At 49.6% G+C, this 15000-nt stretch overlaps 1 protein-coding gene across 2 annotated transcripts in view; it reads left to right on the top strand.

The window, feature by feature from the left end:
• The window catches only part of LOC126570018 (PH domain-containing protein DDB_G0275795), a 124764-nt gene that overhangs the window by 16616 nt on the left and 93148 nt on the right, over window positions 1-15000 (top strand). The window lies entirely within an intron of this gene.

Below are 15000 nucleotides of genomic sequence, written 5' to 3'. Positions count from 1 at the left end.
CCCCGAAATAGCACAGGAATGGAAGACGGGCGCCCTATCGAACGAAGGCCCTTTAAGGTTCGATACGAAGCACGCTAGTGTTAGTGCTGAAAATTCCTGCAAAAGCTACGATTTTAATCAAAAAGTTCCCTCCAAAAACCGGACTCCTGGACTGAGAATAAGAGTGAAAACCGTGGTAGTGTCTGGTGGAGAATGTAAATGAAACTTTCGTCGGTCAATGTGCTCCTTCGTTGGCTACATGCCAACGCCAGCCAGCTCCCTTTAAAACACGTGCCCTGCCTGTACTGGACAACTCCTTCGCCGTGCTGAGCGTGAGCGCTAAGAATTTGGCTCGTTCGGGTGGCAAATTTATGCGATTCCCATTCGGTGAAGAAGCGCTTAATGTTCGGGTTTTGAGGGAGTTGTTTCACTGCTTTTAAATGGAGTTTTATTAAGTTACAACCATTCCATTCCACCGTCATTGCTGTATAGCCTCTCTGCTTGGTGCAAAAGTTTCTTTGCTCTGCAAAAGATGAACCGCAGGAACGGAGGACACCGAGAGAGAGAGAGAGAGAGAGGGCGGGGGGAATTGGTATTAGCATAACATAACTCAACTTATGGACGGTTGTTGATGATTGCTGCATGATTATTCTGACTGGCTTCTCGGATCGAGTGAGCCGAGAGAAGCTCTTTTTGATCTTGCGACTACGGTTCCGTTTGGGCGGATTTGACGTCTCGCGTGCGAGGTAATTTTCATCGCTAATGTACTGCGACTGAGTGATCGCAACCGTCGTTGCCGTCGTTGTTGTTTGCCAAATTTCGCTTCTCAAGATTCCAGACAGAGAGAGAGAGAGGCAAGAAGGAAGGGAGGGAGGAAGGGAGGCCAGACCGACAGACTGACAGACAGACAACTCCAGGGCGGCGGTAGCCTGGGCTTTTGCGGTTCGCGTAACTTGTACTAAAATGCAATAAAACGTAATTTACGATTTGAGTTTCTTCTCTAGGCCCGGTTTGTGGTTTTTGTTTTTGGCGACCCAGGCCATCTCCCCCCCCCCCCCCCCCGCAGGGTGGTGGAAACGGTTTTCCCTGCCCTGCAGTGCCCTCTTCCGAACCTCTTTCTACTTCGAAAGTGCGCCAGGGCACCTGCCTCGAGCAGCTCAACGAAAAGCAAACAACATAAAATTGGGCCAAACCAAGAGGAGCAGAATTGTCGACTGTCTTCTTCTTCTATGGCTTCAACAAAACCCCTTTTTGGGCATCACACAAGACCAGCAGCATGGGGCAGCTTTTCCTGCAATTCTCCTCCCCGCCAAGGCCACCACACTGGGACTGGAGGAAAGCGTCCAGAAAACGATTTCGGAACCCGGGGCTGGGGAACCAGAGGATCATAAAAATAAATCAACGAAGCAAACTGCAACTTTTGCGACTCCTGGGGCCACCACGGCCCATCTCCTGCGCTCCTGCGAGGTCTGTGACTTTTACATTCCGAGCCCGGGTCGGGTCTTGAGACCTTTTATTTTCGTTGTTTCGCGTGCTTCTGCTTCTTGTGGTGTCCTGAGAGATTCCAGGGAGCGCGCGCGAGAGAGAGAGTGTCGTTCGGACTTCACGGAGTGTACCACGATATAAGCGACCTGTGCCCTCGCTGGATTGGGCTGGTGGATGGTGTTGATTGGAATGGCTCGGCTCCCCGGGGAAGTTTGTGGAAGGTCATGCGAGGAGGATGCTCTGGTTTATGGACTTGTGCTGTGTACATGCAATTTGCTCCGTCGCTTCGACTACACGGCCATAGCTGCGCTCTGGGAAAAGCGCAGAAGAAGCCAGCAAGTTTATAGCTTAACTTCCTTAAACAGCGATCCGTGCGCGAACCAATAACCGCTGGAGCTGGATACCGGTGGAGAGAGGGCGACCACGAGCGCGTAATAATGATATCTTACGAAAGTAAAAATCCATTTCCACCTTCCAGTCTCAGGTGTTTGCGTGGTGACTCGGGGCTACATCCCTGAGGTACCAAATTGTAATGGCGATTCCCCATCTCGCACGTCGCAGTCGATCGATCGATGGAAGTTCTATTAGCCAACGGAAGGTCTTCTAGCTTCGGGTATTCAATGTACCGCCGAGCACAACAAATGGACAATCTTGGCGGCGCCGATAATGACATCAGCATGCGCCACACTCGCCACACCAGTAATCACCCTGGCGGTGGGCGCGCACTGGTCGCATCTGCTAAAGTGATAAGACCACCAGAATCTCCATCCTCCTCGGTTCTATCAGCTCTCTGGTGTGTGTCTGGCCGGTGGATTTGCCTTTTTGCAAATCGAGAACAAAGCATCGCATCCACGAGGTGACCCGAGGCCGAGGAAAGGTTATCGGTGGACGGCACCGAGCCACGGCAGACCGCGACTTCCGAATAACCTTGCCTTTTGTGCGCCTGAGAGTAGGAAACTAATAATTACACGACGCTGGTTTGTGTTCGTCGGTCGGTACGCCGTCGGCATTCGGTGCCGTCATCGTTCTCGTCCTCGTCTGCGTTGTTGTTGTTGTTGTTGTTGTTGTGGAAGGTCTGGCAGGACCGGAAAATTACAATTTCAACCCACCTCCACCGCCACCGGTTTGGTTTGGGTTCGGGGAATTTGTGACAAGGATTTTAATAACCAAGTGCTCCAGTCGCCGGGCGCAACAGCTGCTCGACAGCACCGGCTCTGGCGTTCTGAAGGAGGTCGCCCGGAGTCGCTTGCGAAGCCATGAAAGCTCGCCTCGGCAGAGCGAAAGTACTTCCAGTGTGGCGATACAACGTACAACCTCTTCTCTCTAGGGCTGTTGCTGTTGAGCAACAAGTACAAGGGTGCTCCTCCTTCTCACCGCATTCTCGACCTCCCCGTGATATCAATATGTTAATTTGGATGTTTTACGTAAAGCTGCCTCAACTTGCGGTACTCACTTACACGGAGTGAAAGGAAGAAGACACGAAGACGTTGATGGCCACAAACCAGCCTCTGTTGCTGCACCGGTCCGGGGCGTTCCAGTTTTTCGGGCATCCCGGTAGGTCCCAAGTGACTTCTTCTGCTCCGTGTTCCCGGGATCCTGCCGCTTTTTTCCCACGCCGCTGCTAACGTCTGTGATGTCAGCGTTTCTGATCTGATTGCCTGTCACAGAAGACGAGTAGTACCCAGGGAAGTGGAAGAGAGCGAGAGCGAGAGAGATACGCCCGAGATAACGGAGCCAGCCAGGTCCACGTATCATGCGACCGATCCCGAAAAGTTCCTTTTCCCTTCACGGAGTATCCCTTTTTTCGATCCATCTTTGCTTCTCGTTTCTCGCTTCTCCGGGATCGCTAGGATCTTTGGCTGGCTGGTGGCGTTTTTAGGGGTCGCGTTTTTCCCGCTTCAATGGCGCGCTTCCGTTCCGGATGGAATGGTGAAAATAATTTGATTCCGATCCCAAACACCAACCGTGTGTGAACGTGAACGCGGATGCAGAGGTCAGCGTCGCGCAGCGCAGGAGTTTGATTACCGAAAGCAGCGCCAGCAAAGAGAGTGAGAGACAGGAATGACCCCTGGCAGGCGACAGTAAGCGAGATGAAAGAGCCGCCATCGGGGATTTTATTCGGGCGGCCGCTTGTTCTTGCTCTGGGATTGTTTTTTTCTGTTTTTATTTTGTTGTTCCCATTCCCTTTCACGCCGAGTCGGATCCGCGAGGAACGAGACACGCTTTGAACTTTGGCCGCAAACTCGCCAAGAGCAAGAAGCAGAGCAGAGAAGGTGAATGAGGCGGCAAAACGGATCAGCTGGAGAAGGTAAATATTTCAATCAATTTTAGATTGTCTGCCTTTCACGATCCTTCCTTCCTCGAGCTTGGCTTCCAGCTTCGAGCTGCCGGTCCGCCTCCAGGGGGTCCTGGTTGATCCAAACCAAACAACAACATCAAAATCCGGTGGTGCAATTAAGTTTTAATCAAAACGCTCCGCGATGTGGTCCGTGCAGTTGGTCACGCGGGTGGCCAAACTGATTGTTTTATCATTAAAGGACCGCTCGAGAGCTTTCGGGTCTGAGGTGGGGACGAGGGAGCCCGAAAGTTAGTTTGAAAGCTGCTGCGCCGCTGTGCAGACTTTTGAACTAATTAAATGATTCGCCTTCTCTCTCTGTCTCTCGCTTCGTGTTTTCTTTGATGGATTCTCCTTCATCTGGGAACAGTGGAGTTGGAGTGGGGCATTGCTTCCGGTTGTTCCAGCATGCTGCTGCCCATCAAAGTGCCCGATAGTGCGGCGGGTCTTCATTAGCGATTTGCGCGACGACCGTCCGTCCGTCATTTGTTTGTGCCTTCCTCTTATTAATTGATTGTAAAGTTTTGCTCACTTCTACTTCTCCTTAGCATGTCTTTGTACACGCTCCTACTACCGAAAGTACCATGTTCCCGTTGGTCAGGTCCGGTGGTTTTGTCTTTGTTAAAATAATTTCCTCAATTAGATTGCCGGTTTCCAGTTCCGTGGATTTGCAAATTAGTTTTGAGAATTTTGCATCACGATCAGTGCAACCATGGAGACTTGGTGCAGCATCAATCCAGATACATAATGCCAATGGTAGCTTGATCGATGTGCAAGAAATGGGAAAAAATATTATTTTATAATCAGCTTAGTGTCATTCATGTTCGATTATCCAATTCTTGACAATGGATTGGTGTGTTTGTGTATCTTTTGTTGTTTCGCACAACTATTCATTTATATTTTTCGATAAGCCTGCCTAGAATGGATTTTATGTTATTTTCATCAAAGTGGAATTATGGTAACGGGTGATTCTGCTCCTTTAATCAAATAAAGTTGTTAAAAACGTTCATTTGTGTTGTAAATTGAGTTCGCAAATTCCTTTTTTTGCTCTTCTAAGAAATAAATCCGTCATGATTCCTTCGTTTATGTCATCTTACTCCTTCACCTCCCTTTCCCTCACTTCGTGACGCCTTCTATTTCCTTCCATCTTCCCTTGGGAGTCTTTTACTCACTCGCTCCCTTGCTCGCTCGCACGGTAATGCGGAAAAATCGGGGGCCGCAGCATAATGAAAATGATCATAAATTGTGATCCCAAATTGGTTCGTCCGGACAGATGTGTCCGGTAATTCGCCAGCTTTCGCCATTCTCCTCTAGTGTGTGTTGGGCTTTCGGTGCTCCCGATGCGTTGTGCCTTTTCGTTGCCCACACACCAAACGACCGCGAGAGCCAGCCGGTCAGGAGCATCAGCAGGCAGTGACAATAGATTTTTTGACAGATTGCAGTTTATCGCCTGCGTTTCATCTTCCTCAGGCGAGGGGTTGCGTAGCCTCTCTATAAGCTATTGAAGACAGGACAAAAGGGAAATGAAAGAGAAAGAGAGAGGGAGAGAGAGAGCGAGAGAGACATCGAGGTTAAAGGAGCATCCGCTTATGTGTTGCTACCTCTCTTTCTCTTCCTCTCGGGTGCCTGCATGCGTTAGGAGACTCGAAACGGTTCATTAGTGTTCGTTTGTGTGCGATGGATGGTGGAAATCGATGTTACCCCGCCTCGCCACTTGCCCCCTCAGCACTCCTCCATTATGCGTTGCAACCAAAGGTGCAGCAAATGTCGCCACGAGGCCGGAGCCGGCCTCCGGGTCCGTCCGGCCAACGTTGCACTTTTTGTTCGCTTTGCCCCGCTCTAATCGGCTTTTATGCTGGACGATGCAAGACCACGCGTGTGCAGCACGATGACAAACATTTTAACCCCTGGCACCCGCGGGAGTGGTGGGGCCCTAGTTATGTAGCAACATGGGCCGCGCCCTTGATCGTTGCTGGAGTCCGCACGGCGACTGCTTCTCAATTATATCGAACCAAAAAGCGCCACGCAGTGTCGAACCCGGGGACCGAGCCGCACAATTAAAGTGTTTTGTTAACAATCATCATTCCAGTTTGCGTGCGCGTGTTAAAGCTGTCGCCATCGGTCCTGATTCGTCACCGGCAGTACCACCAGCACCACCAGCACCTGGACCTAGGTCCGGGATTTGTTCGCTCGAATGAACCGCCAAGTTCAAAGAAGCTAATGTGTGCGCTCTCTGCGTCAGCCCGCCAACACATACACAACGCAGAGGCCTTTTATGTGGTTTGGCATAAAAGCGATCCCCTGCCGGTTAGTGGTTTTGCGTGCTTGATGTTTTAAGCTTCGTTTAAACAACTACTTTCTTCACATGCGGGCCGGCCTTCACGCAGCACTGATTTCGGTTTGTGGTGGCCATCATGATGGTGATGTTGTGCTGCACTCGTCGTCGTCGTCGCCGTCTTCATCGCCACCTCACGATGACTAATTAAATTAGTTCGTAATGTTTGTTAATGGATATTTTATTCCCACATTATAACGGTAATGTGCTATGCCGCTTCGTCCACGTGGCGCTTGTGATGGTCTTACTGCCAGCAAGTCCAAAGGTCCTGCGCCCCAAAGGCAAACGAACTAGTCTGGGCTGCCGAGACGACGATAAGACATCGTTCGTTGCACGAGATTAAAACATTCTCAGAAGGCGGTGGCTGTAATCTTTTGTTTTTTTTTTGCTTCATAAATGCCGCCTCGCCTGTATTAAAAAGGCAGCCGTTGTAAGGATGAGGATGACATTGAATTTGCGTTACGCACCATTTTCCATCGGCAAACCGTTTTCGCGTTCAAAGGCGCGAAGGATAATCCAGTGGGTGGTAGCGGTTGGCAGACAGGTGGTTGGTGGGTGTTTTCTCACGCACCACCCACTTTCTTCAATAGAATATGGCCTTCCTGGAGAAAAGCAGCTCAGGTAGCGAGGTGCCGCAATTTGACATCCGTTGACAGTGACACCTCTGAAGGCTACTTGACATTCGCGCCAAGAAGGTGTCTCAAACCGAGTGGGTGCCGAGAGAGATTTGAAGCGATAATAAGGATTCAGGAAGGAGCGTTGGATGGATGGATGGATGGGTGTTTGGCCTATTGCAGGTTTACACGACGTCAGCTAAACCATTAATCTTAATTACCAGCATGGCACCTCCCTCCCCGAGGTGACACGGTTGACGTTGCCGTGAGTGAGTCTCGCCGGGGATTGGATTCGTGGGATCCCCAGAGCCGCGGAGCTGATGGAAACCGTTTAAGCATAATTCCATTTCAGGGGGGGGGGGGGGGGTGCCACTGCAAAACGGATTATGGTAGCGGATTGCGAGTGAAGTGGTTTGGCGGTTGGTTTGTTTGATGAAGCGGTTCCACGGTATGCGCGGCGATGATGACGAGTGTGTTGTATTCAATGTTGTTTTCAAATAGTCAATTCCAATAGTTTGGCAGTGAATTTTCCTTTTAGTTCTTGCTCCATAATGAAAATGAGGCTTTGTAGACGACATTAGAATGATAAGGCGTTCCCATTTTACCGTTTAGAGCCATTTTTTAATCCCAAATGAAAAATTTATCAAGCAGCAATTGTGTAATGTATGTGTTGCGGGTGTACATGTTAAATGTGATTCTAATTTTGAACTATTTTAGGCCTCTGTACGATAAAGTACAAGCAGTCGATAATTTTAAGCTGCTTTAACCTACACATTTGGAAAGAAAAACAATTGTAACGGAAATAGATTGCAGATTCATGTAACGTGTTCGTTATAAAGTATACTTATAATATGCATTTCGATAGCATTCTTTAGTAAAAATGCCTTTGAACTGCATAGTACAAATTTTGAAATACTATATTTTTCATGCCATGAGGTCATGCCATGATTATCTGGCAGAGGAAGAACATGTAGTTATGCTATTCAAGTACAAGGCTGCTTTTATCCATCTTTTTCATTCCTTCATACTTCTGGAGGCCACAGAATGAAAATTGCATTAATTTGAATTGCAATCAGGAAGGTATGTGGAACATCAGAAAGAGTTTTTTTTTTAATATTTCTATTGTACAACTTCGATTTTCATTTACGAAGGCAAGAATATTCCTCTAGGAAAATGGTTGGCTTGCATTTACGATTTCAATCGCATAGAATGCTTCATGAGCTTGATGAAAACCTTTCCAGCTAGTTTTATATCAAATGAACAACCAATGGCGAACGTTTTCGGTATGTTTGCGGCCATTCATGGATAGCTATGGTAAAATTAAATAAATAAAACCCTCCAAAATTGATTGAAACCGAGGCTAAGTCCTTATTTTTTAAATGTGTTTAATCAAATATACATAACTGCAGCAATCCAAATTCAACAAAACTCTGACAACGTTTCTTTTACAATTCATGTAAATTCCAACAAAACACTCCGTGTAATTTGTGTAATCTCGTCTCTCTGAGCACGGCTACCACTCAGGAATCCGGCTCAAGAACCGGCAACCAGCAGCAGCAACAGCCACTAATCGCCGTGCGTCGTCATGTAGCGCGCTCGCAAACAATTTTAATGATCCCGTTCCCTGCGCCACGGGGCGTAGTGTCTCGGTTTCCTTCTTGTTTCCTCAAATACCGCACCGGTCTCTGTTGCAAACCGCAATACAACGGTTTCGACCTCACACCCGAACGAGCGAGGACACATGTGCGCCCCCTTCGCACCAAAATCCCGTTTCATTCCGTCTGATCGATGTTTAATGTGTCACCGAAACGGCTGCTAATTACTGCCGGCGACGACGCATTCCGTGGCCGACGTCGCGGTCGATGCAAGCGAATGCAGCTGCATTTCGGGGCTCACTGTTGGCTCATCAATCTTGGTGCCCAATGGTAGGTAAGTCCCGAAAAAGAATCCATGCTGCCGCCCGAACCACAGGCCATACGTTCTCGAAATTATAATAATCTCAGCACGAGGAGCACGCGTTTGCTCGTCGATGTCGCCTGTGGTACGGTTGCAGCGGCTGCTGCTTAATTAGCCATTTAAATTTATCGTTAATTACCGCGTTGTGCAACATAATTCTCCATTATTTTATTGTCACCAGACCCCACCCGCTTTCTCCCTTCTTAATTTCTCAACGACACTCGCTACGATCCATTACGACCCAAGCCAACTTTCTTCACAGCAATTGGCACCGACCGACACAACCTGTCGTCTGTCTGCCTTCGTTTCGGTTCAAGCCAGCTGTTACTGGCTGGCTGGCTGACTGGCTGGCAGGCTGGTGCGAGAACGTCTTAAGCGCCACTCCAAGCGCGGAAGTGGAAATTTTCAACGGACGGAAATCCTTGGGCCCCACATTCCATTTCCCATTTTAGATGGCGTTCAATTTGGAGCTCGCTCTCTCCCTTGGGGGCGATAATTACCGAACCGAAAAATGACGACAATTTGGGCGGAGGCCAAGGGGGGTTTTCAATTCGACGCGACCACGGTACTGGAGGTTGGCAGTGGCGCTGGTGGTAATCGTTTTCCTATTTGTCGTTCATCCTGTATTACGATTGACGCAATGTGCGGCTTCGTGGCTTGATTTGAAATGTCTTCCAGAGTCTGTTCGAGGGAAGAAAATCGTTTCCAGTAATCGTGCCCCTCCCATCACACCCCATCCCGGAACGCCAGCATTAATCATCGTTAAATGCCTGAGGAGTGGAAAATGCGCTGCCAAATGGTTTCGTCGCTTTGTCTCTTCGCGGCCTAATTGTGCTTGCGTCAAGAGAATCCACTTAAGCGCCCCCTCCCGGTCTGGATCCTTGGGTCCAGATCGTGAATGGAGCCTAAGTCCAGAAAACGAATTCTCCAACTGTGATGACAAAAAAGTTTGAAACAATGTTACGCTGACGGTGGTCTTGGGCTGAGTGGAGCGAAAGAATTCCAAAATTCATCTCGGAAACATTTCCAATGCATTCGCTAGCATTGCAAATCGCTCGCACCCGCTGGGCTGGAGGGTGATTTCCGTGAACAAATCAACATTCCCCGTGTGTCGTTGTTGTTGTTGTTGTTGCCGGGGGCCACCCTCCTCGCGAGTGTGTGTCTGTGTTTCGCAATCCGCGAGAACTCGTTTTTAGTCCCCGTGGCGCGTCGTTGCGTCGATGTCGTTTTCCTGTCCGGAATGCAAAGCCACCAGAGAGTAGTGCAGAGAGGGTTGGCATTCCAGGTTCCAGGGGTGGCGCATTCCCTGTGCACCCGAGGTGCACCACGAGCCCCGGCAGTGATGGTGGCCACCGGACCACCACCCCTCTATCGAACCGAATGCCAAACAACGGAGACAAGACGCCGCCACGGGCTCCAAACTTTCGAAATTTAAATTCTTTGGCCGCAAATATTTTGATTCCCGTGCCCGTGCTGTTCCGCCTTCCCTTAGGGAGTTATCGTCGTTGTCGTCGTCGTCGTCGTCGTCGTCGTCGTCGTCGTCGTCGTCGTCGTCGTTTGGCCTCGAAAATGAAAGAGAAAACTCCGAATGCGATCCGCATTTCATCTGTGCGGAGTTTGGTGGCGACGGGGTGACTCTTCTCCGTTTAAGGTTCGGCATTAATTTCTCGTTAATTGATTTAAGCTGTTATTTTATCACTCCCGTTCCTGCCACCGCCGTGGACGTCCATGTAGGCCGTTCCTCCGGTCGGGTTGTGTTTGTCTTTTTTCGATTTTAACGCAGTAACCGCTGGCACTTGACAGTTTAGTCACTGAAGGAGGAGGAGCGAAAGGAGAAGAATCAAATAGGCTGCCTGCCTGGCATGTGAAGATTGTAAAGAAAGGCAACAGAAGAAAGGAGAGAATGTGTCCGGCTGAGGGCTTGCGTGTCGGTGCGGTCGCCAGCCACTTGGCCACAATCAATCAAAATAAGAAAACCAAAAACCTCTCTCCCTTCTCGGTGGTCGGATGGGGACAGAGGATCCAAACAAACTGCCCCCCAAAAACCCTGTGGCCGAGCCGACGGGCAACCGAAAACCGAAACTGGATCGTGAGTCGCGCGCTGAAATCCTGGTGCGGCCTGGTTGATGCTGGTTCCCTAGAAGCGCTCCCGAGGCCCTCTGGAAAGACAATCCGAACTAGAAAACTAATTAATTGCCAAGTCAGTCAGGGTGCCAGACCACCGAGTGGTAGCTGGCTGGCTGGTTCGGAGTTCCGTAGGGCGTTCTGTTCTGTTTTGTTGTGTTGTGTGCTGTGCTCATGGTATTTCGTTTCGGCTCATTGTTAATTACCCCAAAATAGACAAATTACTTGTCAGTTGCGTTACACCACACCATCCCACACATACGTCCTGGGTAGTGGGTCTCTCCCTCTGGGACGACGATGGCGACGACGGCATCTGGGGTACATTGTAAGGCTTCCTGGGGATGGCAATTTTCCACTTGGTACACACCATGCCCAAGGCCTGCTCGTGGTGCACAGTATGTTATGCTTGCGCTCCCCACAGCTCTGTTTTTTCTGGTGCAGAGCAGCCTACTTCGCTTGTTGCTGTGGAGAATGTCTTAATTTATGGCCACTCACACTCACCACCAGCGTCTGCACACCTTTGACAGTTCCATTTGTGTGGTCGGATGGCTTCTCGTTGTGCATTTCGCTTTTGCATCAGTGTGTGGTGGAAAGATTTGTAATTTTATTTACGCCAGTAGTCGGTGCACAGTCAGCAGCAGCAGCAGCAGTGCTGCATCGAGGAAAATCCGTTTAATTTTCCCATCCACTGCGGGTCTAATTCAGCGAAATCATGTTTATTACCTTCTCATCTTCTTCGTGACCTCGTGGCCTGGTGGCCAGTCGAGACGCGCTGCTGGTAATCTTCTCCTTGAACGATTCCCTCTCGCCATTTTCTCGTTCATCCATCGCGATGCTGGGACGCTGACCTTCGTCTGTGATTGTAGCCGGTTCAAGGACTCGAAGTTAAGGACTCTAACCTTCTCCCAGCGCGCCCGCCCAGCCCGCGTTCGCGCGTGTTTGCTTTGAGTGAAGATGATGGCTCAATGACGGATTTGACCCATCCGTTCCATCCGTTCCATCGTCTCTCACTGCCAGGGATCCGGTCTGGCGCCGGATCGATTGTTTTTATTTTCCGGCTTTTCCACTTCGTTGTGGAGATTTCACTTGCCCCCCAACACTCCTCCTTTTCCGGTCTCTCTTTCTCCCAACTCTCCGTCCCCACAAAACGGGCGTCGAGGATTTTGCTGATTTTGTTGTCCGTTCCGTCCCAGAAGAAGAAGGAGAAGAAGAAGCAGCAGGAAAAGAAGAGGAAAAACAAATCAAAGAAAGGCCCGTTACAAAGGGCGCGCTTCTGAGCCCCCTTTTGGCAATTGGCCAGCAGAGCGAACGGGAGGAGAGGAAAACAAAAAGGTTTTTCTCTTCTGGGAGGGAAAACAGAAATCCCTGGACGGTCGCCACGAAAGCAGACGGGGGGGGGGGGGGGGGGGGGGTATGTTTACGGGTCGTGGTTTTTATCTCTTCCGCCGTGGTTTACTTCCTCTTTCCCCCTGGGTGCACCATAAAAGTAAGGAGACTCTGGCTTCTCGGGTGGCCAGATCGAGGAAAATCCCAGAAGGAAATTGTGGCTCTGCTGACGCGTTTGAGATGAGAAGAAGGGATGCCTCGTGTCTTTGCGGTCCTGGGTCCTTTACAAGTCTAAGCCGATCGTTTTGGAAGCGAAGGAAGCCTTCAACAAATCAAAGCAAAACATATCATATCGGTCGCCGCTGCTGTCATTGGTTGGTAGAAAAAAAGAGAGAAGGCGAAGTTGACTAACAAGGCGGCAAGATCAGCTTAACCGACGCGACCCGGGGCTAATGAAGAAGATCCCACCCCGGGCCGAATGCTGACCAGTTTATGGGGATAATCCGCATCCTTAGAATGTTGAGCTCTGGAATGTTAATAAAAATGTTTCATTTGTCATTTTGCGGGGGGAATGAATTTTAATTTTAATTTGGAATTTATCGACCATTCCATTGGCCCGATTTAATAAGATAATGCTAATTGAAATGCCTTCATTTTAGGGACAAAGAGACACACATGTGGTCACACATGAGACACACGATGGGCTCCACGAGTAATCTCTTCCATTCGATTCGTCCCTCGAGCAGCAATCACGGTGGCAAAATAATGGCGAATGCAGTGGCGCCATGATGTCATTCCCATGCGCTTGATTGCATGATTCACTCCGCTAATCAACCTGCCTGCCATAGCGGAACAACCTACGACCATTCAAATGAGCTGGAGTCCGAAGCGAATGATCGATTGTTGGCGGACGCCAAGCGCCGAGCATCGTAATTATTTGCTCGTCATCGCTGGCAGGATGGACGGATGAGAGCGAGCTTGGGCGCGCGCTTACTAAGATGCTGCCCCTAGTGACACCATTAATGCGAACAATGCATCTCGGGGCCCTTTGTGCTCGGGCGCTGCTATCAGTCCGGTTGACCCAAAGGCCACGAGGCCAAGTCGATGGCGATGAAACCGGTCATCATCAGATGGGCCCGGCCGTCCTTGCCATTCCAGCAGCATTCCAACGTCAAATACAGCGAATGCGGCTGACCAGAACATTTACCTTCTCAGAGTGCAACACAGAGAGTGCGGTGTGTGGCCACCGAAGCGTATCGTCCTTGTGCCCTCCCTTCGGTACAAGAGTTCTGAATAGAGGACATCCCTTCAAGTTCTTCGGTACGTGTGCGCGCGTGTGTGCAGACAGGACAAATTTACGACATATTTCTTACTTCATCGCTCTGCAGTTACTCTGGCTCAGCTCCGCTTTCCCCCCTTTGCGCCTGTTGATAATGGCCACGTTGGAGATTAGGGTGAGCGAAAACGCACTGTCATACACATTGTGTCAGCACATGTGATGGCGTGTGTGCAGATAACCACTAGACGCACAGCATGATGAAGAACACGATGATGATGATGATGATGATGATGGCAATGAACATCACAAATAGTGGCATCATTTTATGGGGAGTCATGAGCGCGATGAATAAGCATTCTGAGATCTCTCGCCTTCTCTCTCTATCGTGCCAATCGAGGGCAGCTGGGGACTGGCCGGCCACTACACTCGGCCAAGGACATAGCCGTTTGCTATAGCTGGTTCCCCCCCTTCTCTCGATCCATCGCGGTTCGTTTCCCTTGGCCTAGAATGGATGCTCGACGGTCGCCTGGGATGGTGGGAAAATTGTGAAAACGGAACACATTTCGGGAACGGAGGTGGTGGTCTCGGAAGGGAGGAATTGAGAGGAAAAGCATAATATATTCCGCCACCTGCAGCGGCGTTAACCTTTCGATGGTGGTGCTGGAGGGTGATGCTTATTTTCCTTCCTTCCTTCCTTCCTTCCTTCCTTGCTTGCTGACGGCCTCTTTCATCGCCAGCACCTGTTCGACAAATCTTCCAAACGATGGACCTCATCACGTTCCGCATCGGTGGCATGGGAAGTGAGTGTGGGAGTGGGGGTGGCAGCCATCGCTCTCCCGTTTTTGCATCGCTTTTCTTCCGCTTCCACCACCAGATAGGCAACAGTGCCAGCCGATTCTCGATGAATTTGCAATTGCAATTTGCTGGCTTCGTGCCTCGTTTCGAGTGCTTCACAGCATGCCATGCCATGCCATGCCGGTTGCTAGTTGCGAGTTGTCATCAGCATTTACTCACGTACGCCCGGCCTCAATCGGTATCGTGTACGGTGTGCTAGGGCGTTATGGTGGTTTTTAGTTGCCAGTTGTAGCGGCGGGAGAACGTTTTGAGAGAGAATCGTCACTGTTCATCCCCAGGGGGCATTACATCCTGCCAGTCGGTTGATATTTGACACCGAGTGTTAACAGGATTGTAAAACCAATCAACATCAGTTTGGTGGCAGTTTAACTGTTCTTAATATCGCATTCAAGGGGCTCATTCTATTCAATTAGTTTGCTTTTTTTGCAGAAAAATGATGTAATCATCTTCGTGAGAATTGCGAGTGAGTTGTGACTAATCGCGTGACCGATGAGCGTCACAGACTTGAGTATTTAAAGCAAATTCTACGAATGATTGTAGTTGGTTTAACGTCAGCTTACCACTTATCGCACTTCATATCCACATAAAATTCCATCTAGTGTGTTTTTGATGTGAAAAAGCAGAATGATTGAATCCAAAATTCATAATATGGCCGCCAATTCCAAAGAAACGTCACCAACCACGGTCTACTACGATCCATTACGAACACCTG

This window comes from Anopheles aquasalis, chromosome 2 (assembly GCF_943734665.1).
Source record: "Anopheles aquasalis chromosome 2, idAnoAquaMG_Q_19, whole genome shotgun sequence".
Taxonomy (NCBI): Eukaryota; Metazoa; Arthropoda; class Insecta; order Diptera; family Culicidae; genus Anopheles; species Anopheles aquasalis.
The sequence above is the reverse complement of the archived record's forward strand: the minus strand, read 5'-3'. Positions and strand labels throughout refer to the sequence as shown.